The sequence below is a fragment of the Dasypus novemcinctus genome, chromosome 23, assembly GCF_030445035.2.
Source record: "Dasypus novemcinctus isolate mDasNov1 chromosome 23, mDasNov1.1.hap2, whole genome shotgun sequence".
Taxonomy (NCBI): Eukaryota; Metazoa; Chordata; class Mammalia; order Cingulata; family Dasypodidae; genus Dasypus; species Dasypus novemcinctus.
In genome coordinates, this window is record NC_080695.1 from 8,591,696 (window position 1) to 8,615,321 (window position 23,626).

The 23,626-nt window shown below is 37.0% G+C and overlaps 1 protein-coding gene across 5 annotated transcripts in view; it reads left to right on the top strand.

The window, feature by feature from the left end:
- SDK1 (sidekick cell adhesion molecule 1) overlaps window positions 1–23,626 on the top strand; it is a 917,480-nt gene that overhangs the window by 193,206 nt on the left and 700,648 nt on the right. The window lies entirely within an intron of this gene.

Consider the following 23,626-nt stretch of genomic DNA (forward strand, 5'->3'; position numbering starts at 1 on the left):
GGGATGGCATGCATGTTTGCTCACAAAGCAACCCAAACTACCTATCTACATTTAGCCTGTATAAAAAAAGTCAAATGCTATTTTCTCTTCCAAATTAAACACAAAAGTTTGAGAGTTATGTCCTTAACATGCACTTTAGAGAGTTCATAATATTGTCTGCTCCATTTATCAATGCTGAAAATATTTCATAAGCATTGTCAAAAAAATTAATCACGTGGTATATAGTAGTCTGACAGTTAACAATTTATTTCATTTAGTTATAGAATAAATTGTCAGTATGAGAGCTAACAGTACTTATTTCTTACAATTTTAGCATAAGAATCAGAAAAATAACATACGTAATGGTAGTTTGAAAACCATTTATGTCAAATATATTAAAATTTGAAATAGTTGAAGGCTAGAATCCAAATTCTGTAGTAATTAACAAAAATAGTTGACAGATGTCAGCTATGCTAATAAAATTTGTATACCCTGACTATTTTCCAGCTTGTCATTAACTCCACAGATGTGATCTGATTTTGTCACTAACTGCTTATTAATGAAGGAGATGATGACTAGTTATAAACTCTGTAGCGCTGAGTATCAAGTTTAAATATTTCTAGTACAGCTGGCATAAATAGGAGTCACGCAAGTCTGCATACTGGTTTGATTTGTGTTTACTGTCTTCATCTGTGATTGCCAAGGGGAAACTGAATTTGATAAATTCAGCTCAGACCTTGAAGATAGTAAATCTATTTTTATTTGGTGGTCAGTAGTCATGATGGGTTTTATTTTTAGATTCCTTGTTTTAAATTTATTGTTATCAGGCTAGTGATATCACCATTGGAAGTTCTGTAATAAAGTACAAACAGTTCAAGTTCAATTAAAACTAAGCCAAACATAATCTGCCAAGATGACTTGAAAACTTCACTGGTGGGTGCCTTTTTAAATTCTCTCAACAGGATTTATTGAGAATTTTCTATTTGCTGGGGAAATAATGGTGAGCCTAAAACATTCAACATCTCTAAGTAGTTTGTAATCTAGAGGGAGATAGGCAATTGAATAGTCACACTTCTGGGATAAATACTTTGATGGATAAGTACATTTTGTTGTCCTGTTGGAGATCAAGAAAAGCTTCCTTGAAGATATGATGCTTAAATTGAGATCTGAAGTTAACAAGGTAAAAAGGAAGGGGAGAGTATGCAGACAGAGGGAACAGCTAGTGCAGAGAGCTTGTAGTGGAAGAAGGTATGGTGATTTGAGGCTCTTAAAGAAGGCCAGTGTGGCTGGAGAAGGAGATCAAGTTACAGAATGGTTCCGGTGAGACAGGTAAGAGCCGCAGCATGCAGAGCCTTGGTAACCAATTTAAGGAAGCTTGTCTTTATTCTGAGAGCAATGAGAAACCATTGGAGGATTTGAGGAAAGGATGTAAGATAATCAACTTTAGGTTTTGATTTTAAAAAGTCTTTATGGCTGCAAATAGAAATGTAGCAAACTGAGTCAAAGCAGATGTAGACTAGAACAGTAGTTAGAAAGCAATTACAGTTGTCTTGGCAATAAAGATGGGAGGTGAGAAGAGTGGTGTTAGAGGTGGAAAGAATGGAAAGGGTTCAAGTGATATCATTGTGCATTCTTTCCATCTTGTGTCAGCTCTTGCTGTGCTAGAACTTACCTTTCAAAAATCCTTACTCTGCGTTGCTGTTCTCCTTTTGGTTGCCTTTTTTTCCTGGAAAGAACATGCTTAGTTTTGTACTCGTTAAGACATCGAGATGGTTGATACATTCTGAGCCTAGTGTCCAGTTCTTTGCTTTCATCATTGGGTGGTCTCCCCAGTAGAGCAGTCTTATGGCATTTATGTTTGCCTACTTGACATTTATGATGTCTCATAGAATCTCGAACTTAAATGTCCTTGTGCTACTTTTGATTTTCTTCCCCCATAACTGATTTTTCCTCCACTTCCTTCTCTTTTCTCTCATATTCACTTTTATATCCCATGCTTAAAGGTGCTTAATAAATATTTGTTGAATGAATGGGTGAATTAAGGACATTTACATGTATACAGTAATAAGTACTAAATAGAGGGGAAATTTTTCTTACTCCATCCAAGAACTTTTTATGAGAGAACTATAGTTTTTCAGTGTTGTTTTTTAGGGCGGGCCATCCAGAAACAGACATACTCCTTTATTTGTCTACGGCTGATTCTCTTTAGATGCTGGTTCTGTCTGCCTCCCCACGTATGTATGTTCTCCACAATGAGTTGTTAGGTTGCTTTCCTTGATTGATTTCCCATTTTTGATAGGCAAATATACAGATTTTTGGAGGGAGGATCCTTTATCTAAAGCAATGACCTCAGTTTGCCCAGGTGGCTTTTTTAAAATCTTGCAAATATGATAGCAATTGTCCTTTCATTAAGTAAGGACGGTGTGAAGGCTTTATATTTTTGTGCTTAAGTCTGATCTGTCCTGCCTACAGAATCTGTATCCGTATGGTTTGACTTTCCTCACTGGTAGGTCTTTTCTACCCCCAGAGAATAGATATACATTATCGAATAAGCCAAGAATAAATTCAGAATAATATCCAGTGAGTAATATGGGTAGTTAATATGAGTAAAAGCAAAGAAAAGACATAAAGTATATATGAGGTAAAGTAAGTAAAATAATGAACCTGTTTGAAACCTGACTTTGAAAAGTTCCAAAAAGATGAGTGTAAAAATGTTTGAAACACTGAGAGTATTACCAGGATCAATATGCATGTTTTCAAGTAACTGTTTTGAGACATAGTATACTTATTCAGTTGGACATAAATATTTTGGCATTTTTTAATCACATTAAAAGAGCATATTATTCTATCTTTATGAAATACTTTACTCTCTTGGAAAGAAAGTATTAAATCTCTCTGAAAAGCTGTATTTACATTAAAATTGTTGACCTTGTTAACCAGTTGAGTACAGTTTCATATAGACCATTGCCTCCTTAAAGTCCCTTTGTACTTCCCTGTTTATGAAACAATTGTCTTAAATATTTCTTCTACATAAAGTGAGAATCACATTAAACAATATTATAATTTTTGCTTCAACCATCAAACATACTTTAGAAAACTCAGGAGAAGGGAAATACTGTTGTATTTATTCATACTTTTGCCCTTTCCATTGTTATTTCTTCCTTCTTTTCCTTCATGATGTTCCAAGATTACTTTTATCATTTCCTTTCTCTTTCAAGAATTTCCCTTAGCTATTCTTTAAGGATAGGTCTCTTCCTTTTCCTTTGATTGAGAAGGTCTTTATTTCTTCTTCATTCTTGAAGGATAATTTTGCTGAATATAGAATTGGCTTTTGGCAATTCTTTTCTTTCAACACTTGAACAATGTTGTGCTACTTCTTTCTGTTTTACCTATTTCTGATGAAAAATGAACTTTGATTTGAATTAGTTTTCCCTATAGATATGGTGTCATTTTTCTTTCATTGTTCTCAAGATTTTTTCTTTGTCTTCTATTTACTGATATTTGATTATTGTGTGTGTGGCATGGATTACTTTGGGTCTTTCCTATCTGGGGTTCACTCAGCATCTTGAGTCTATAAGTTTGTCTTTTGTCCAACTTGGGAAGACAGCAGCCATTATTTCTTTAAGTACATTTTAAACCCTACTCTCTGTTCTGTCCTTCTGGGACTCATATGGCAATGAATGTTAGAACCCTTGTTATAGTTCCATATCCCTGAAGCTCTGGTTCCCCCACTCCCCATTTGTTAGACTGGATAATTTCTGTTTCTGTCTTCAATGGGTAGAAGTCCAGGATCTCCATATAGCATCCACTTACACCATGGGATAGGCAGTAGAACCTGTTCGTGCCAGGTGGTACTGAAAGTCCCAGCTGCCTATTCTCCTCTGATCTTACCTCATAGGAGGAGGAGAGTTGCACCTTGATAAAGCTGGGAGGGAGTATCAGTCTAGGCTTCCTGCCTGGCCTTTGCTGATGTGCTTTGATCATGGGTTCATTCATGGAGTAGGGCCATTATTGTCTAAAAGTTTTCTGTCTTGCTAGGTTGACTCTTCTCTGGTCCTTTGGCTAGAGAGAATATGTTTTTCTTGGGTATTTTGTTTTTGTTTTTGTTCCTTTTGACTTTTCCCTTAGTGCTTTATTTGATTTATGTTTAAAATATGAGTTATAAAGTGATTTAGTAAGAGTAAGAGCCACCAAACTCACTTTCAGGAACTGTATCATGCTAAATATTTTGGATTGGATCAACTATATTTATCAAACCTCTGTTTTCAAATTTATTTTTCTCTAGTAAATTCCTCACAATATATTGTAAAATAGCATTTGTACAACAAGTTAACGATTTTAAGCAATACCTGTTTTCAAACAAGATTAAACAACATTTGTATTCAATCTCTAAGAAATAATAGCAAATCAGTGGCAGTGTATAGAGTTTTAGTTAATATCCTAGGGTATATTCTCCTAACTACAAGTGTTTGTGAATGTTTAACTCTACAGTCAAGTGTCTTTGTTTATGAGAATATTGCTTTACCATGTATTTATTCTCTTTATTATTTTTTTTAGGCTTTGCAGTTACCTGGTTCATCCTTTTAGTCACAATGTAATCAGTAGAACAGCATTTCAGAAAAAGGTTGACTAAAAGACAGATGAGTTCCATGAAGAGAGTTTTAATGAAACAATCTGAAATGTGAATGAATCAGTGTACAGTGGGTTTTAGGTTCCTCCCTAATTTTGTGCAAGTGACAGGTTGCAGGGCTCTGAACTTAAAATCTTATTAAAATCTTTGAAGATGTAATAGAACTGTGATGGTTAAGCTAATGTGTCAACTTGGCCAGGTGATGGTGCCCAGTTGTTTGGTCAAATAGCCACTGGGCTACTCGTAATACAAGGGCATTTCATGGACTTTAATCATCAGTGAGTTGACTACATAGGTGCCTGATTATATCTTCAGTCATCTGAGGAGATTGCTGTCAGCAGTCAGTGACATCTTATCCAATCAGTTGAAGGCCTAAAGGAGAAGTGATTTCAGCATTCAAGGAGAGAGTTTCCATTTCTACTTCAGATAGCCAGGGTCACCTAGGAAACTCTCGTCTAGGACCTTTATCAGAGTCCCTGGCTTGTAGCCTGCCGTATGGAATTTGGATTTGTGCATTCCCATTGTTGTGTGAGACAATTTTATAAAATCTCGTACTACTTGCAGATATCTCCTGTTCTGTTTTCCTAGAGAACCCTAATACAAGAATTAATCTCATTTAAATGCTTTCTTCTTTATAATTCAGTAATAATATCTTTTTTAAAGTAGCTACTGAAAAAAATTTATTTTTCTTAAAGATACCATTTTTATTTATTTTTGTTTTTTTCTCCCCTCCTTACTCCACCCTGCTGTTTTTGCTGTGTCCATTCGCAATGTGATCTTCTGTATCTATTTCATTTTTTGTCTTCCCTTGTTTTTCTCCTCTAGCATTCCCTGGGATTTGATCCTGGTACCTCTGATGTGAGGAGAGGTTCCCTGTCACTTGCGCCACTTTAGTTCCTGGTTTCTGCTGTGCTTCACCTTGACTTTCCTCTTCATCTCTCTTTTGTTGCATCATTGCCTTGCTGTGTGACTCACTTGTGTGGGCACTCACCTTGCTATGCAGGCATGCCTTCTCTTTTTCTTTTTTACCAGGAGGCCCCAGGGTTTATAATGGGTCTTCCCATATGGTTGGCATAAGCCCCATCACTTGAGCCACATCCGCTTCCCAAAATTTATTTTTAAAAGGTAGTTAATTATCTTAAAGCAGCACAATATCATTGGAAAAAAATGGGGCTTTTACAAACACCTTCAATAAATAAATGAAAGGAGGTAGGAAAACCATTGTTGTGTGCTCTAATGTCCAATATTCATCCACCCGTTCATTCATCAAATGGCAATTGGCGCTTCCCTGATAGGAAGGGAATCATGCCAGGCAGGAGGGATATGAAAATGAATGAAATACATTCCCTTTTCTCAGGAGACTCAAGTCAGCCTTAGTGTTTATGCTGACTAGACATTTTGCTTCCATGAGAAACCATCTCCAGCATTGTGAAAAACTTTATTAAAATCAAATCCTTGGCTTGCTAGAAAGTCAGTGCTTAAGCTCTGACAAACAAATTTGACATCTGGTGAGGATCTATTGAAGAGTTTCAGGAAAACATAAATGTTAAAATTACTTCGTTATATACTTTGAATCTTCGTAGTCGTATTTAAAAGTGCAAAGACCATGGGAAGTGGCTGTGGCTCAATCAGATGAGCTCCTGTCACCCTTGTGGGAGGCCCTGGTTTCACATCCTGGGGCCTCCTTGTGAAGGCAGGCTCACCCGCAGGCACCGCGGAGTTCCACCTGGCCTGCAAGCACAGCAGAGAGCTGACTCAGCAAGGTGACACAACAAAAAGGGAGACAAGGGAAAAAAAAAAACAACCAAATAACACAGAAGAGTGCGCAGCAAGTGGACACAGAGAGCAGACAACAAGCAAGCTGCAAGGGGAGGGGGGAATAAGTAAAAATAAGTACAGACACAGAAGAACACACAGCAAATGGACACAGAGCAGACAGCAAGCAAAAAGGGGTGGGGTTGGGGGGAGGGGTTGAAGTGCAAAGACCAAACTGAAACAGCAAAAACTCCATGGAGTGCTTTTTAAGTTCCTGATACCTTTCTTCTGGGTTGTCAAAGCCATTTGTTAATGCGGTTACTGAAGGTCCTTCATTTATTCCTGAAAATTCCCCATTGATGGTGGAGAAGTCCACCTCTTACATGGCCCAGTGCAGTTTGTAAAGATTCCTCTTAAAATTACTCCTGATTATCTCCAGTTTTCAGAATGGCCGGAATCCCAGCCCCATCCCGGCCAGCCTCAGCCATTCTAGGCCCAGAACTTGGCGGCTGCAGTGGTAGAGGTGGATACCACGGTGCTGGCGCGACAACTTCTGGAAACAGCCATAACAGTTTTGGTATACTAAATAGCATTAATTGAACTGCATTAGAGGAGACAATATCTTTTGTGCTTGATAGTTTATTTAATTACAGTAGTTAAGTAAGTTAATTTTAACAGTTGAAACAATTCGTGTATTATAAAGCAAAAGTTAATTATTATCTCCTTGGCTGCTTCCATTCCATCTTCTCCCACTAATGTGAATGTAAGGGTGTTTCCTTCTATATCTTTTCCATGTTCAAAAAGTAGACACGTGTATGTACTCACATATACATATCACATGTATAGGACTTCAAAAATAATGTGCTTCATAAATGGAATATCTATACATACGAGTCTGCAAAATGCCTCCCTCTCTCCCCATTCTCCGAGGGGAATAGATATAGAGAAAGGGCATTTGCAAATAACTATATGTTTTAGATAGATATAGATGCTATAAATAATGTCTGTAGTATGGGTGTGCCAGTTCATCCTTATATTCCCATTGATTGACATTTAGGTTGTTGAAATTGTGAATTTGTTTTCTTGAGAGAATGAACAACTTTGGCTTTATAAGGTTTTATTTCTAAATGGCTAGATTTCTGATAATGGGACTACTGGGTCAGAGGATTTGTATACTTAATTTTGCATAGGTATCGCTAGATTTCTTTCACAAAAGTTTCCTGCCATTATATTCTTAAAAATATTGAATGCAAAGTTCATTTTCTCACATCCTCAACATCAATAGGTTTTATTATTCTATTTAAATTTTGCCAACTTGATGGGTAAAATGGTGTTGCGTTATGGCTTTAACTTGTGTTTTATGACCATTAGTGGAGTTGAACAACTTTTCATGTTTATTGACCATTTCAATTTTGTCTTCTGTGAATTTCCACTTTAAATTATTTGCCTGTTTTATCAGTGAGTTGTTTTCTTATCAATTCATGGGTATAATTTTTATTTTAGGGATATTAACTCCTTGGTTATTTGTTTTGAAAATATTTTTCCCAATCTCTATTTTTAAAACAGTTGAAGGTACTTTTTGTCATAGACTATATAAAAATATATATAATCACATTTATCTGTTTTTCTCTTGTGAGCTTATGTTCCATAGTTGTACAACACATGCACTTAAATTCTCTTAGCCCAAATATTACTGTCTTATTTTTTAATGTGGAAACTTTCATTTCATCTTAAGTTTATTTTTATATATGGTGAGATATAGGGGCCACACTTTCCCAATTTTTATATAGCTAGCCATTTATTATGTTAATGCAAGTTGTTAAATAAACCATCCTTTTCTCTATGAATTTAAATGCCATCAGTAGTCTTTAAAAATATTTAAATAATTTTATTTCTCCCCTAGCTTAACTCATTTTCAGTAATGACTTTTTAAAGCAGGATTTAGTAAATTGGAAAGGCTTTTTCTCCATGCGCAAATGTCAGATGCTACCTGAAACTTGTTGCTGACTAAAATTGCAAGCCATGGAAGGATTATAGCTATGAACAAATCTACTGATCAGAATGTAACTTTACAGTTAAGACCTGGGAAAAAAAGGGAAATTTGGGATATTCATTTAGTGCTTTTACAAAAGCAGCAACTTATAAGCACTGTGAACAAAGGCATTTATTAGAGATTGTATTAGCCAAAGGGGTGCTGATGCAAAATACCAGAAATTGGTTGGTTTTTATAAAGGGTATTTATTTGGAGTAGGAGTTTACTGATACCAGGCCATAAAGCATAAGTTACTTCTCTCACCAAAGTCTATTTTCACGTGTTAGAGCAAGGTGGCTGCTGATGTCTGCCAGAGTGCTCAGCTCTTGTTTTTTCCATGAGGACAGCTGTAGACTATGAGGCTCTCTAGGCTTTGCCTCTCTCTGTAAGGTCAACTGTAGACTATCAGGTGAACGGCTCTGTCTCTTTCCCTGGGGTCCAGCTTAAACTCCAACATCAAAACTCCAACATTAAGAACCCCTCAACTCTGTTCTTTGCCATGCCTAATCATAACTCAGTCATGTCCAGGTACAGATCAGAGTACAAACATAATCCAATATGTTTTTGGAATTCATGACCATATCTAACTGCTACAGATATAAAAAAGAAAGCCCCCCCCCCCGCCTTTTCAGACACATACAAAGAAATTAGGGTTTATAGAGGCCTTTCTCCCTCCTTCATGGCATAAACTATTAGCAATGTTCTCCAGGTAAATCTGTGCTGTGGTTTGGGGTAGGGTGTCCCATGGAGGGATCTGAAGACAAATTACCTAATTCATGGTTTTATTTTATTTGTTTATTTTTCTCCCCTTCCGCCCCCCCCCACCCCAGTTGTCTGTTCTTGGTGTCCATTTACTGTGTGTTCTTCTGTGTCCGCTTGTATTCTTGTCAGCAGCACAGGGAATCTGTATCTCTTTTTGTTGCATTGTCTTGCTGTGTCAGCTCTCCATGTGTGCAGTGCCACTCTTGAGCAGGTTGCGCTTTTTTCATGCTGGTTGGCTCTCTGTACAGGGCACAGTCCTTGCGCATGGGGCTCCCCTATGCGGGGGACACTCCTTAAGCACATCAGCACTGTGTGTGGGCCAGCTTATCACATGGGTCAAGAGGCCCTGGGTTTGAACCCTAGACCTCCCATGTGGTAGGTGGATGCTCTATCTGTTGAACCAGATCCGCTTCCCATGGTTTTATTTTAGGTTCATCCTTTAACTATGCCTTGCACAGAGAGATCAAATCCTAACATAACTTACTTTGCTGTGGAAATAAGTCCTTGGACTTGTTGATAAAACGTCATGCTTCCCAAAATCTTCTTGGTAAGGAATACTGATTGGATCTTTCTATCATCATGCAAGTTGATGGAGAAGAAAGAGTAACTGAGGACATAGCTGGAAGAATTGTAGCAATTACAGATGTGAGAATATTTGGATCATATATTGAGTTTAGAGTAATGATGGAGTATGTATCTTGAAATACAAAGAATCCTTTCCTGAACAACTTCAATATCTAAAAGTAAGGGGATAAGTAAATACAACATGCTACATTCTTAGGGTAGAATACTGTGTGGCTGTTGAATATTATATTTTTAATGAATATGAATAGTAGGTATAAATTCTCTCATTATCTTGTTTCATGATATGGTAGTATCTACAATGGGTTTCCATCATTTAAATTCAAAAGATAGTAACAGCAAAGAAACTTAGTGACTAATGACTAGTTTGTTCATTCATTTATTTGTTCTTTTAACATCTTTTACTGAGTATTAGCTATGCTTTAGGCATTCTGTGAAGCCCTGGGAAACAAAGGTGTAGGCATAATTTTTGCCTGCTAGTGGCTCACTTGCCCTAGTGGGCATATATGTTCTTTATTGCATAACTATGCATTAACAGTTAGATGAATGCTCAAGATGCTCTGAGAATGGAAAGAGTCATATACGTCCGGCTGGGTATGGATGGTCCATAGGACTTCCCAGACATAATGACATTGGAATTGAGCTTGAAAGGAAGAATAATAATTAGTCAAGCAAAAAGGATGTGGATGACGGGAGGGAGGGAAGTTTTCAAATAGGGGCAAAGAGTAAATACAGGCCATCATGCATTTTTAAAAAAACGTGTAAAATTTTGCGGGGCAGAACGTAAACTATAGTCCGTGGTTAGTAGCAATGCTTCAGTATGTACAATTGTACCAAACGAATGAAGGGTGTTAATGTGGAAAAGTGTGTGTGTGGGTATTTTGGGAATCCCTATATTTTTTATGTAACATTTATGTAATCTAAATCTTCTTTAAAAATTAAAAAAATAAAAAAAAATTAAAAAGGTAAATATAGACACTGAAGAGTAACTGACCATGATGTTTGACTGAATAATAAGTCCAACTTGATCATTAGTATGTGCATGTGTGTGAATATTAGAGATGATGTGTGGAGTTTGAAAATAGTGAGGTCTTGAAAGGCCCCTTCTACAAAACTAAGGATGCTGGATTATATGCTGAAGGAGGATTTTAAGCAGGGGACTGATCTCTTCAGATCTGCTACTTAGAAAGATTTCTCTGGAGATACCATGAAGTTTGGATGAGTTGTTGAGTCCTTAATACTGGTAGAATGGTAGCATAATAATCTAAATGAGAAATGTTTTGGGCAGGTAGAAAAGTGGTATAGTTTGAGAGAGATTTGAAAAAGTAGCATTGCTAAAGGCTTGAGAGATGAAGGAAGGAAAGGGGTCAGGGTTAATATCTAAGTTTCTTATTTGGAGCAAATGGATAAATGGGAATTTGGTTCATGAAATATGTTTGGGTATTGGAAGATATTGAGTTCAGTTTTGGACTTAAACGATTTGAGGCCTTTTGGGAACTTGTGGGGAAAAAACAAAGGTATTTCTATCAGGCAGCTGAATATATATGACCTTAGCACATGAAAGAGCTGGAAATTTGAACTTTATTGGCCTATAGGTGGAATTTTAATCGTGAAAGTATATTAGATTGCATAGGTGGAATAATAGCACAGAGAAGGAGCTGAAGATGGAAACTCGGGGACTCCAGCATTTGATATATAGGCAGCAGATCTTGGGAAGGAGGGTGAGAAGAAAGAGCTAGGAAAGTTGGGAAAAAAATAAGAAAAGAGCAGCTTTGTGGAAGTACAAGGGGAAAAGTTTCATAAAGGAAGAATTAGTCACTGCGGTCGGAGGATATAGCAATTCTCATGACAGTTCAGTCTGCAAAGGTGTCTGCTAGATTTGACAACAGAAAGGTTATTGGTGATGCAGGCAAGGGCAAGTTCATGATGGGATCCTGATAGATGCTGGCTTACAGGGATTGAGTAGAGAATGGGAAGAGATTGAGACAGGTGGCATTTTTTCATTATGTTGGCTGAGAAAAATAGGCAGTACAGTAGCTAGAAGGAGATAAAGGGCTGAGGTGTGTGTATGTGTGTTTAAGATGAGCAAGGCCATAGCAATCTTCTCAATTTAGGGAATAAGAAAAGGATGAAAATATAGAAGAGAAGAGGGAAGTTATTGATACAAGGTCCCTAAAGAAGTATGTGTGTGTGAATGGATAGAGTGCTAGGAGAAAACCTAGTAGGGCCTCTTTTCCACTGAACCTGGAAGGTGGGAGGAGAGACGGATGTAAGTTGTAGGCTACTTTCAGTCAGAGGCAGAGTAGACAGGGGAAGGATGAGGATTGCTGCATTTTTCTTTGTGAACTAGATGCCTTCTGAGGAAAGGGAGAGAAAAGATGGAGAGTTAGGGCATTTGAGAGACAAAGGGAAAGGGCTGTCAGCATTCCTGCCAGTGTATTAACTGTGGAATCAAAATAAAATAGATAAAATTTCACTTCCATTATCATTCACTATGTAAGATGATTTTATACTGAGAATTTATGTGTGATAAAGGGCTGAGTAATTTACTGAAATTTAAGCTAAGGTAAATATTTGATGAGCAGTACACATATAAAATTAGTTCTGTCAGCCTCCAGAAGTTATGCTCTGCCTGGTCGCTTAGTTTTGCACTACTGTAAAATATTGTAGAGAAACATTGAATACTGCCTGTCTGCGGCGAATCAGATGAGCGTAGTAAGTAAGAGAATGAGAAAAGTACAGAAAGGTGTCGCTTTGGGCAGTTGCTAAGAAAATTGCGCTCCCTATGGGAGGGCGAGCAGAGTGTATATGTTGCTCTGCTTTGAGCTCTGACTATAATGGTGATTTTTCTGTATATAGAAAAATAATTTATTCATTATTGATTAGAGTGAATGAACTTTAGAAACCAGAGTTCTAAGTGTGTTATTGAATTAAATTGCATACACTTTTCAAGGGTTATTTAAGCTGACCTACATGATTATGAATGTTATGCATCTTATCTGTTTGACAATCTTGGGGTCCCCGCCGTGTCATCTTTCTTTAGAAGAGGTAGAATTCCATATGTCCTCTTGCGAATAGGTTGTTACTCTTCTAAAGACTCTAGGATGGTGCTAGATATCACAGATTCTTAGATGTCGGGTTTGTATATTACTTTAAAAAATATTTATTTATTTTTAAACGATACATAGATCACACAAAATGTTACATTAAAAAATAAAAGCAGTTCCCATATACCCCACTCCCCACTCCCCCACTCCTTCCACATAAACAACTTCTTTCATTTGTGTGGTACATTCATTGCATTTGATAAATACATTTTGGAGCACTGCTTCACAGCATGGATTATAGTTTACATTGCAGTTTACATTCTCTCCCAGTCCATTCAGTGGGTTATGGCAGGATATATAATGTCCTGTGTTTGTTCCTAAGCATCCTGGATGCTGACAAGGTCATGGGTGATCAGCCTGAACGCTAACAACACACCTTCATTGCTTTGCTTTTGAATTGTAGGGAAGTTCTTACCAAAATTATCCCTGGAACAAAGTTAGCTTCATGACTCGTCTATTAAAAATAAAAAGCAAGAAAGTTATGAAAATGCATTCATATCAAATAAAAACTTTTATAGCTAAATTGTTAACAAAATGCTAATTTCATACATACTCGCTTCAGTACTGATGTATGCATAATACAAACTTGAAAATATTTTTAAAAAAATGAGACCTGTGAAATTATTTGCCAAGGTTACATTGTAAGAAAAATTCTCACATTATTGTTTTGTACATAGTGACAATGAGCATTTAAATTCAAAGAAATATATGCCATTATTGACTCATCCAGCACTGTTAGAAATTCCCATCATTTACTCCTTCCAAAAGTCTTGCAAGGTTTTTTTATGAATAATATTCCTATTCTTCTTCCTGCTGAGAATATTGCTTCCTTTCTTCCCTCCCTCCCTATTTTTCTCTGGTTCTTTCTACTGTCTCTCCCACTCCTCACCCCTACCACATAACATATCCTGTTGTGGTGTGCTTATACTGATTACACCATTCCACCAGCATCCTTATTCAACCATGAGAAAACTGTACTTGGCCATTGTTCTTTCTCATGCTTCCACTACTGTCCCAGCATCCTGCATGGTGATAGAACTAAGCCTGCAGTCGTCGAATCTTCTATCCACAACCTGCCATAAGTGTCTGGAAACATAAGTAGTGCTTGGGCCCCCATTTTCATGCATTTCTTCCCCCCCCCCCCAACTTACTGAAGCCTCTATACATTCAGGGCTAATACCTTGGCTTGGGGAGCGGGAGCGGAGGTGGGGTGGTGGTGGTGGTGGTGGAGGAGCTGTACTTTCCTCATATTTAGAAAGGTAGCTCTGAAACTTGACTGTGTGCCAGGACTGTTGCTGGCTTGTAAGACATGCAGATGTCTGGTCCCTAAAAGCAGAGATTTTGATTCATTAGCTCTGGTAGGCTGAAAAATGGCCACTTAAAAGATATCCATTTCAAATCTGGAGAACCTGTGAATAGGTTACCTATTCGGAAAGTCTTTGAAGAAGTGATTAAATTAAGGATTTTGAAATGAGTTTATCCTTGATTATCTGGGTGGGGCCTAAATGCCACCACAAGTATCCTTATAAGAGGGAGACACAGCTGGAAGAGAAGGCCATGTGACCACGGAGACAAAATTGGTGAGATGCCACCCAGAGTCAAGGAATGCCTGGGCCACTGGAAAGCTGCAAGGGGTGAGTAAGGAGCCTCCCCTAGAGCCCCGGAGGAAGTGACTGCCAAAACATTGATTTCAGACTTCTGTCCTCTAGAACTGTAAGAATATTTCTGTTATTTAAAGCCACCCAGTTTGTGGTAATTTGTTTGACAGCTGAAGGAATCTAACAGTAGCTTTAGGTAAAGTCCAAGAAGATCCATCTAGGTGATTCTGATGCTGGTGTCGCTTACCTCCTGCCACTTTGACAAATGTTGACTTAGGTGGTGGGATCATCTGTGTGGTTTGACTTTCAGCCAATAGGAGATGACATCTAGCCTCTCTTTGACACTGAAACAATATAGATATATGTTTTAAAGGAGGTATGGGAGATTGAACCTGGTACCTCATACAGGGGAAGCAGGCACTCAACCACTGAGCTGCATCGACTTCCCAAAGGACAATATTTTTTAATGCAATTATTTTTTGTCTTTATTTATTTTTTTAATGTTACATTAAAAAAAATGAGGTCCCCATATACCCCCACCCCTCTCACCCCACCCCTCCCCCCATAACAACAACCTCCTCCATCATCATGAGACATTCATTGCACTTGGTGAATACATCTCTGAGCACTGCTGCGCCCTATGGTCAACGGTCCACACCATTGCCCACACTCTCCCACAGAGCACCCAGTGGGCCATGGGAGGACATACAATGTCCGGTAACCGTCCCTGCAGCACCACCCAGGATAACTCCAACCCCCGAAAATGCCTCCACATCACATTCTTCTTCTCACTTCCTACTCCCAGCAGCCACCATGACCTCTTTCTCCACACCAATGCCACATTTTCTTCGATTACTAATCACAGTAGTTCATGAATAGAATATCAGTAAGTCCAGTCTAATCCATACTCTATTCCTCTATCCTGTGGACCTTAGAATGGTTGTGTCCACTCCACATCTATATCAAGAGGGGGCTTAGATTCCACATGGATGCTGGATGCAATTCTCCTGCTTTCAGTTGTAGGCACTCTTGGCTCCCTGGTGTGGTGGTTGTTGACCTTCTTCACCTCTATGTTAGCTGAGTGGGGTAAGTCCAATAAAGCAGAGTATAGGAGTTGCAAGTCTGTTGAGGCTCAGGGCCTGGGTATCACATGGTCAGTCCAGAGATTCAGGGCCCCTGGGTATATATTTAATGCAGTTTTGAGACAGTGTTATATTCTACTTTTCTCTTAGCACTTTAATTCAGGTATATTTGGTTTAATAATTAGTCTGGATTAATCTAGGTTTAGTCTAGGTCTGTAAAATGATGTCATTCATTCTGTTTTAGTACTTGCATGGCTATGGGACAAGAGAAGGAAAATGGGGAATTTTTAGGAGTTATAGGTTATGTGGATTTTTTGTTAACTATATTTGTAATTTTTGTTAAAATGCCAATTTTCATTTCAATTTGTAATGTAACAACTGTACATTAACAACTGCTTTCTTTTTTTTATATAAACCTGGACCCAAGGTAAATTGGTTGTTAATTGTATATAAGACTTATTTTATAAAATTTGAGAAATTTGCAATAAAAATATGCATAAAGAAAATAAATCCCCAAATAAAATGTACATATCCATATCATAAAAATCAGTTCAGTTCCTAGAGTTTGATCTATATCTTTCATTTTATGTTATATTTTATTGTTTATTCCTTTTCATTTCCCCTTTAATTATTAACTTTAATAATTTGTTGGGCATATATGTGTTGATTTTTTCCTGGGTTCTCTAGTCTGTAATATCAGTCTATATATCTCTCCCTTTGCCAGGTACACCTTGTTGATTACTATAGCTATAGTGTGTAGGCTATTGGGTGGAGTGATTCTTCCCACTTTCTTCTTTGTTATGGTTGCTGTAGCCATCCTAGGTCTTTTGGCTTCTCATCTATATTTTAGAATAATCTTGCCAATGTCTAAGAAAACCTGTGCTGAGATTTTGATAGGAAGTATTTTAAATCTATAGATCAATTTGGGGAGAATTGACTATCTTTAATGATAGGTCTTTCTAGTCACAAATTCTTTTAGTTTTCCTTTGTCTGAGAATGTCTTTATTTCCTCTTCATTCTGGAGGATATTTTTGTTGAATGTAGATCTCATGGTTGATGATTCTTTTCTTTAAGGACTTGAAAAATATTATGCCACTTCCTTGGATCTCCATGGTTTCTGATGAGAAATCCAATGTTATTTGGATTGCTTTTCCTCTTTAGGTAAAGTGTTCTCACTGAGCTTGAGATTTTTTTTCTTTTTCTTTTTCTTTAGTTTTCACTAATTTGTCTTGGTATGGATTTCTCTGAGTCTCTCCTGTTTGAGATTTGCTCAGCTCTTGAGCCTGTAGGTTTCTGTGTTTTGTCAAATTGGGAAATTTTTAGTCTTATTTCTTCAAATATTCTTTCAGCCTCTCCTCTCTTGCTGGGAATCCAGTGATACAAATGTTGGATATTTTACTATTGTCCTACAGGAGTGAAGAAGGCACTGTCAATTTTTTCCAACCAATTTTCTCTCTGTTCTAATTTGTAAATTCTGTTGTTTCATCTTCAAGTTTACCAATTCTATGCTTGTTATCTTTACTGTCCTACTCAGTGATTTCTCTAAATTTTTTAAATTTACAAATTGAGGTAGGAATAAAGTTGAACTTAATTTTATCATTAAAATGTTTGAAACTGGACAGTATTAAATTAAAACTTGTTTTCAATGAAAATTCAGTCTCTTTTTCCTTAGTGTTAGAACTTATTTACTAACATATGCAATGAATCAATGCTTTGAGAAATCTGAAAATGCATCACAAATTTGAGATCTTTCTTGTATATAATTTTTAGTCTTTATGGGTTTTGCCACACACACATGACATCATCATTGTGTTTTTAATAAGCCTATTAAGCAGTTTTCAATTTCAGACTTTTATAATATGTAATACATCTAATAAATGATAGTAATCTCACTATTTATGAATAGAAAAAGTAAAGCATGGAAAGATCATTGTTTTTAAGTTGTGAAAAAGTCCAGAAATAACATTCACTGGTCCTGTATTCCTCACTTCATATGATATTCATGTTGTCCAAGAGAAGTATATTTTTTTATTAGTGAAATACCATTCTCTTGTGCCATTTATGTTTTTTTTTTTAAGAATATAAACAAATTGAGTTTTATGGTTTTGAGGTTAACTATTTACAGAATTTGGGCTTAACACTTAAGTACTTGGAGTAAATAAATATGTATTTTTAAAATGTTATTTTTAAAGAAACTTTAGCTTACATAAATGATACTTTGCAAATATAGGGTAATTCTCATAAACCTCTCCCTCCCCCACCTACATTTTCCCACATTAACAACGTCTTTTATTAGTGTGGTACATTTGTTACAAATGATGAACACATATTGAGGCATTGTTACTAACCATGGTCAATAGTTTACATTATAGTTTACACTTTGCACTGCACAATTTTATAGGTTTTGACAAAATGTGTAACAGCCTGTATCTGTCATTGCAGTGTCACTGAGAACAATTCCAATGTCCCCCAAATGCCCCATGTTACACCTATTCTTCCCTCTCCCTCCCCTCTTTTTTTTTTTAAGATTTATTTTTTATTTATTTCTCCCCCCACCCCCAAGTTGTCTGCTCTCTCTGTCCATTTGCTGTGTGTTCTTCTGTGACCGCTTCTATCCTTATCAGCGGCACTGGGAATCTGTGTTTCTTTTTGTTGCGTCATCTTGCTGTGTCAGCTCTGCATGTGTGCAGTGCCATTCTTGGGCAGGCTGCACTTTTCTTTCTTGCTGGGTGGCTCTCCTTACGGGGCACACTCCTTGCGTGTGGGGCTCCCTGACACAGGGGACACCCCTGCGTGGCAGGGCACTCCTTGCGCACATCAGCACTGTGCATGGGCCAGCTGCACACGAGTCAAGGAGGTCCAGGGTTTGAACTGTGGACCTCCCATGTGGTAGGCAGATGCCCTAACCACTGGGCCAAGTCTGCTTCCCTCCCTCCCCTCTTATTAACACATTTTGTTAGGTTTAAAGTTTGGTTTTTCTAATCATGTGACTATACACAGACTGATTTTAAATTTGGATTTTTTTTGTCAAGTGACTCCACCAGAAGTTCTTTAGTAGAAATTAAGACCTGAAATAATTAGCATTAGGTTATGTACAATTCAGTATTCTTCCTGAAGGAATTTGTGTTACATTATGTGCAGTTCAGTATTCTTGAACTTTTAGCAGCAGCTTTTCTACTTAATTGTGACTTAATTTCCCAGTCATGGTTTTTGGTAGGTTGGTTTTCCAAAGAACTTTTTCTTTTTTGGGGAATGCCATACTTTTCCTTATCCACTGATATTTTTGAAGACATTGTTTTCTCTGTTTAATGCCTAATTACTTAAAGATTCACTGGGCAGTTTGCCTGAAGTCTGTTTTTCCCTCTTAGTCACTGGCAGCAAAACAGATCTGCCTGAGTGAGGCCCCTTTGATCTTCAGAGAGCTTTATCTAAAGGCAGATTAGAAAGAAGTCTGTCAGGCATTTTTCCAAAGGAATTGAAAATACTTCCTAAGATTGCAGGTCAGGTGAAGTTTCTTCTCTGAATTAAAACAGGATGTTGATCAATGTTAGATTGATGATCATAAATTAGAGGTTCCCGAGATTTGCTTTACTTTGGTAGGAGGGAATATTTTTAATTTCACCTTAGGGCACAGAATTCATAGGATAATACTGATGGCCAGCAGCACCTTCTTTCCATAAATTTTGCTCTGTTTAAGCCCACTAGTGTTTGTGAAGAAGAGACTGTCAAGATTCCGTTTGTTCTCAGCCTTGTTGGGGCCTTTTGTCGTGGGAAGAATTTTCAGCTAGTCCTTTCTGAAGGTAGAGTTAAAAGTTTTCCAAGGTCCATTTGCTAACTTCCCATTTTTTTCTCCTTCCTTCTTTCCTTTAAGCAAATATATGGAGAATGCTTATGCGCCATATCCTGCATTTAGATTGTTTACCAGGAGCAATCCCAGCAGCTATAAGGTCTAATACCCTATGGGCTTCAGAGAGTCACTCACTGTACAGTCCTCAAAACACTGTAAAACAGTTTAGTGATCTTTTTAAAGACCTCAATTTCAGTAAAGAAATATAAAATCTGTGATCAAACTAAATTTAATTTCTGATTATATTACCAATTTTGAACTTTTAAAAAAGTTATATCTAACTATAGCTAATGAATGAACTATTTTGTGAAATAAAATAAGCCTATAAAAAAGCCAGCTTTGGGCTCTTACTCAGTTGTGAGATAACTTTGGGGAACAAGGTATACTGTGTACAGTGGTCTTTTCATTTGAATTTGGGGATATGAAAGGAGAGTTACAGTCTGATTGCTGAAATGAATGCTTGGTAGAAAGTGCACAGAAAATAAGGAACACACAGGGAAGTCAAGCTTTCCAAATTCTTTTTCAGAATCAGGCTTTTTGTGAAATAATGAGAAAATGGCTTACCCTTCCATTTTGAGCTACTTGGAACAAAATATCACATAAATACAAATTTATGCTATTATCATTTATTCACCTTATATTATGTGCATAAGGAGTTGGAGAATCTGGAAACTGTTTAATATATAAGACATTGCCTATAAAAATATTCCTTTATCACATAGATTTTTATATTTGATAAATCAACAGCTTTTCTATCCTCCTCCTTATTTAGATCTCACTTTAGTCTCTGAGTTGTCCAAAAGAGACCCTGTCAGCATCTGGTGATTATTTTATCTGTTTGAGGCATATTGGTATATGGGACTTGAGTTGCTATTAGTTGCTAACATTTTGATGTCCTTCATTTCAATAATTAGTTTAGGAAAATCATTTTGGTTTCATTTACTATACAAGTGCTTGCTAATTACTTGAGTCCTGAGATGACAGAGAGAGGTCTAAGTGTTCTATTAATTCCTTTGAGTCCAAAAATTTCCTTATAATTGGTTTGGCAAGAGGAATAAGTGAGATTAGTTGCTAATGAGGAGATAAGTATGTAATTTTAGTATGTTATAAAGCTGTGATTGTCAGTAAGACAATCTAGTATTAAGAATTTAGATTATTTTTACTAGACCTTGTTTCTTTCTGAAAAATCATTAGCATCTCCTGATATTGTAAATTGGGTTATTTCACACCATTATTTTTAATACACATTAATCCTCAAACTACAGCTACTTAAAACCTTGCTAATTAAAGTGTCATTAATAAAGTTAGCAACATGAGCAATCAGTTTAGATCTCAGCTAATTCAGACAAAATTCAGTTTTGCACATTTACACTTTAGTTTTGTTTGCTAAGATGTTTGCAGTAAGTCAAGAATGGGAAATATTACCAATTACAGACCTATAGCCAATTTAGCTTGTGTTCAAGTGAAGGACTGATGACATTATTTTTAACTTATGTAAAACAAGTAGCCATGTTTTATTGTTTTGTTAGTGCTTTCCCATCCTTTTTCTGTTGTTTCCGTGTTTTGGGGTAATAAATACACAGTGCTCTCTATTATTTTTGTGTTGGCAAAAGGGCTTGTAAATCTTGTATTGCATTTCTTGTTTTTAGGTATGCACAGAATTCCATTTTTAGCCTCTCAATGTGCTTTTTACAGTTTTGGCATACTTCTTATTAGATGGAGGAAGGGTACAAAGAACAGTTTGCTTTTACATGTTATACATTTTGTGTGAATTTTTTATTGAACATCTGGTATATGCCTTATATATATTGGGTACTGTGAAGGAAATGAAAAAAGTAATTAGTATTTTTTTTCTGCTTGAAGAGATTTATGATCTAGTTAAAGGGATAAACTACACTAAGAAAAATTAGAAAACTATACAAAAGGATATCATGTAAGTATATTTTAAAAGAACAGATTTATAAGGTTATTATTGATATGTTTTAGCAACATTATTGTAAATAATGATGACTGATTTTGCGTTAGTTAAAAATGACTATAACTTCACCCCAAGAACCTTGAGATAAACAGGATGTCATCATTTGAATTTTAAACTATTCGCTATTTTGTTACAGTTTATGCAGCACCATAAAGCTTTCAAATATTAGAACTTTAGCCTAAACTAAATCAATTTGTATTTGAAGAAACTGAAGTCAAGCACTTGTGTGAAGTTCCACAGATAGCTGAAAGTAGTAGCAGCATGAGAATACAGTGCTAACAGCAAGGTGCGCTGAAGTTGTTGGCAGTGTGCAGGGAAGAAAAGTTAATAAGCACTACTGATGCAAAAATACATAAGGCCATTATACAGCAGCCATTGGTCTGTGATATCTGCCCCTGTCCCTTCCCTTTTCCGTTTCCTCCTCTTTCGCTCTTGCTACTCTTCTTCCTCATCATTATCAACATTATCAGCATCATTGTCCCTTATCATTGTATAGCTCCAGTAGTTTAAAAAGTACTTTCATACATGCCAGTTCATATGAGCACACCACCTTGGGAGGGGAAGGTCAGAATGGACTCTGGTCTCAGGTGAGAAAACAGACTGGCAAAGAGGGAAATAATTTGCTAAAGTAAGGAAGTAAGACCCTCAAATCCAAATTTCCTACTTTGAGTCTTTCCTTGTGCACACTGCCTCTCAAAAAACTTTGTTCCACTTCAAATTCTTTCTTAAACCAGGCTATCACTTAATAGAATATGTAGAAAATGAGGAGTGAAATAGTGTTTAAATATTTATAGTAATTACTTGGATTGTACTTTTAAATATGCTTTATAAATTTACTTTAATCCTTGTATATATTTGTGTTGTGTACAATATTATACAGCACAAAGAAAATTTAGGCTGTTATGAAGAGTAGCTTTGTGGAATTTTTGAACCCTGAGGGACCATCCTTTTCTGGATGCAACTCTTGCATTGAGCAGGATGTTGGCTGTACTAAGTGACCTCTAAAAAGCCTTTTAAATTCTACTCTGTGCTTCCATGTGCTTATTCATTATTATATTTTATTTTCTGGGTCTGGCTACTAATATATCTTGAATTATTGCTCCCTTTTTTTTCCTTTTATCATAATAGTTTCCTTCATTCTCTTTATAGCTCCTGCTTCCTAAACACAGAGCCCTAAACCAGCCCCACCCGCAAATAAAATGTTAATATATATCATAATGTTCAGTGAGTGGGATGATAGAAAGATAGAAACTGGGCAATTTTTTTAGACCACTGTGTTCTCTTCATTTTTTTAGGCTCATTTTCCAAATTCACATATATTCTTAGCTACTCAAGCAGTGAAGGGTAATGGAAAGAATCTAAGATTTGGAACCAAAATAGCTTGGTTTGAAAGATGGTCCCCACCATTTGCTAGCTGTGGGATCTTGGGCAAATGCCTTTGGGCCTAAACATCTTCATTTGCAAATGAGTGTTGTAGCAGTTTGACATAGTTATAATCCCAAAAATAGATATTGGATTATGTTTGTAAACTGGTCTGAACCTGGGCATGATTTAGTTATGAATAGGGCTTTGATTGGGCCATGTCTTTAGGTGTTGAGTCCCCACCCCCTGATGGGTGGGGGCTCACAGATAAAAGACATGGCAAAGGACACAGTTGTGGGTTCTTACTGTTGGAGTTTTGATTTTGGAGTTTGATGCTGAAGACTTAAGCTGGAGCCCTGGGAGGTAAGCTCACAGAGAAAAGAGAAGCAAGCCCCAGGAAGAGAGGAACCCTGAACCCAGAGAGAAGCAAGACCCTGGAAGAAAGGAACCTGGGAAGCCTGAACCCTCGCAGACATCAGCAGCCATCTTACTACAACATCTGAAATTAGACTTTGGTGAGGGAAGTAACTTATGCTTTATGGCTTGGTATCTGTAAGCTCCTACCCCAAATAAGTACCCTTTATAAAAACCAACCAATTTCTGGTATTTTGCATCAGCACCCCTCTGGCTGACTAATACAAGGGTAATACCTGCCACATGGCTTATTGTGAGGGTCCATTCTAGGTAATGGAAAGCCAACTGAAATAACTTTAAGCAGGAAGGAAATTTATTATCTAATAAGTCCAGAAGTAGGCTAATACTAAGGATTGTTATTTGGTGGCCTCAATATCGTGATGAAAAACATACATTTTTTCCATTTTTCCATTCTCTGCTTTTCAACCTGACAGTTTAGGCTTCTCCTCTTTGGGTGGCTCAACTGAAGGTCTCAGGGTGGCTCTCACAGATAAAATG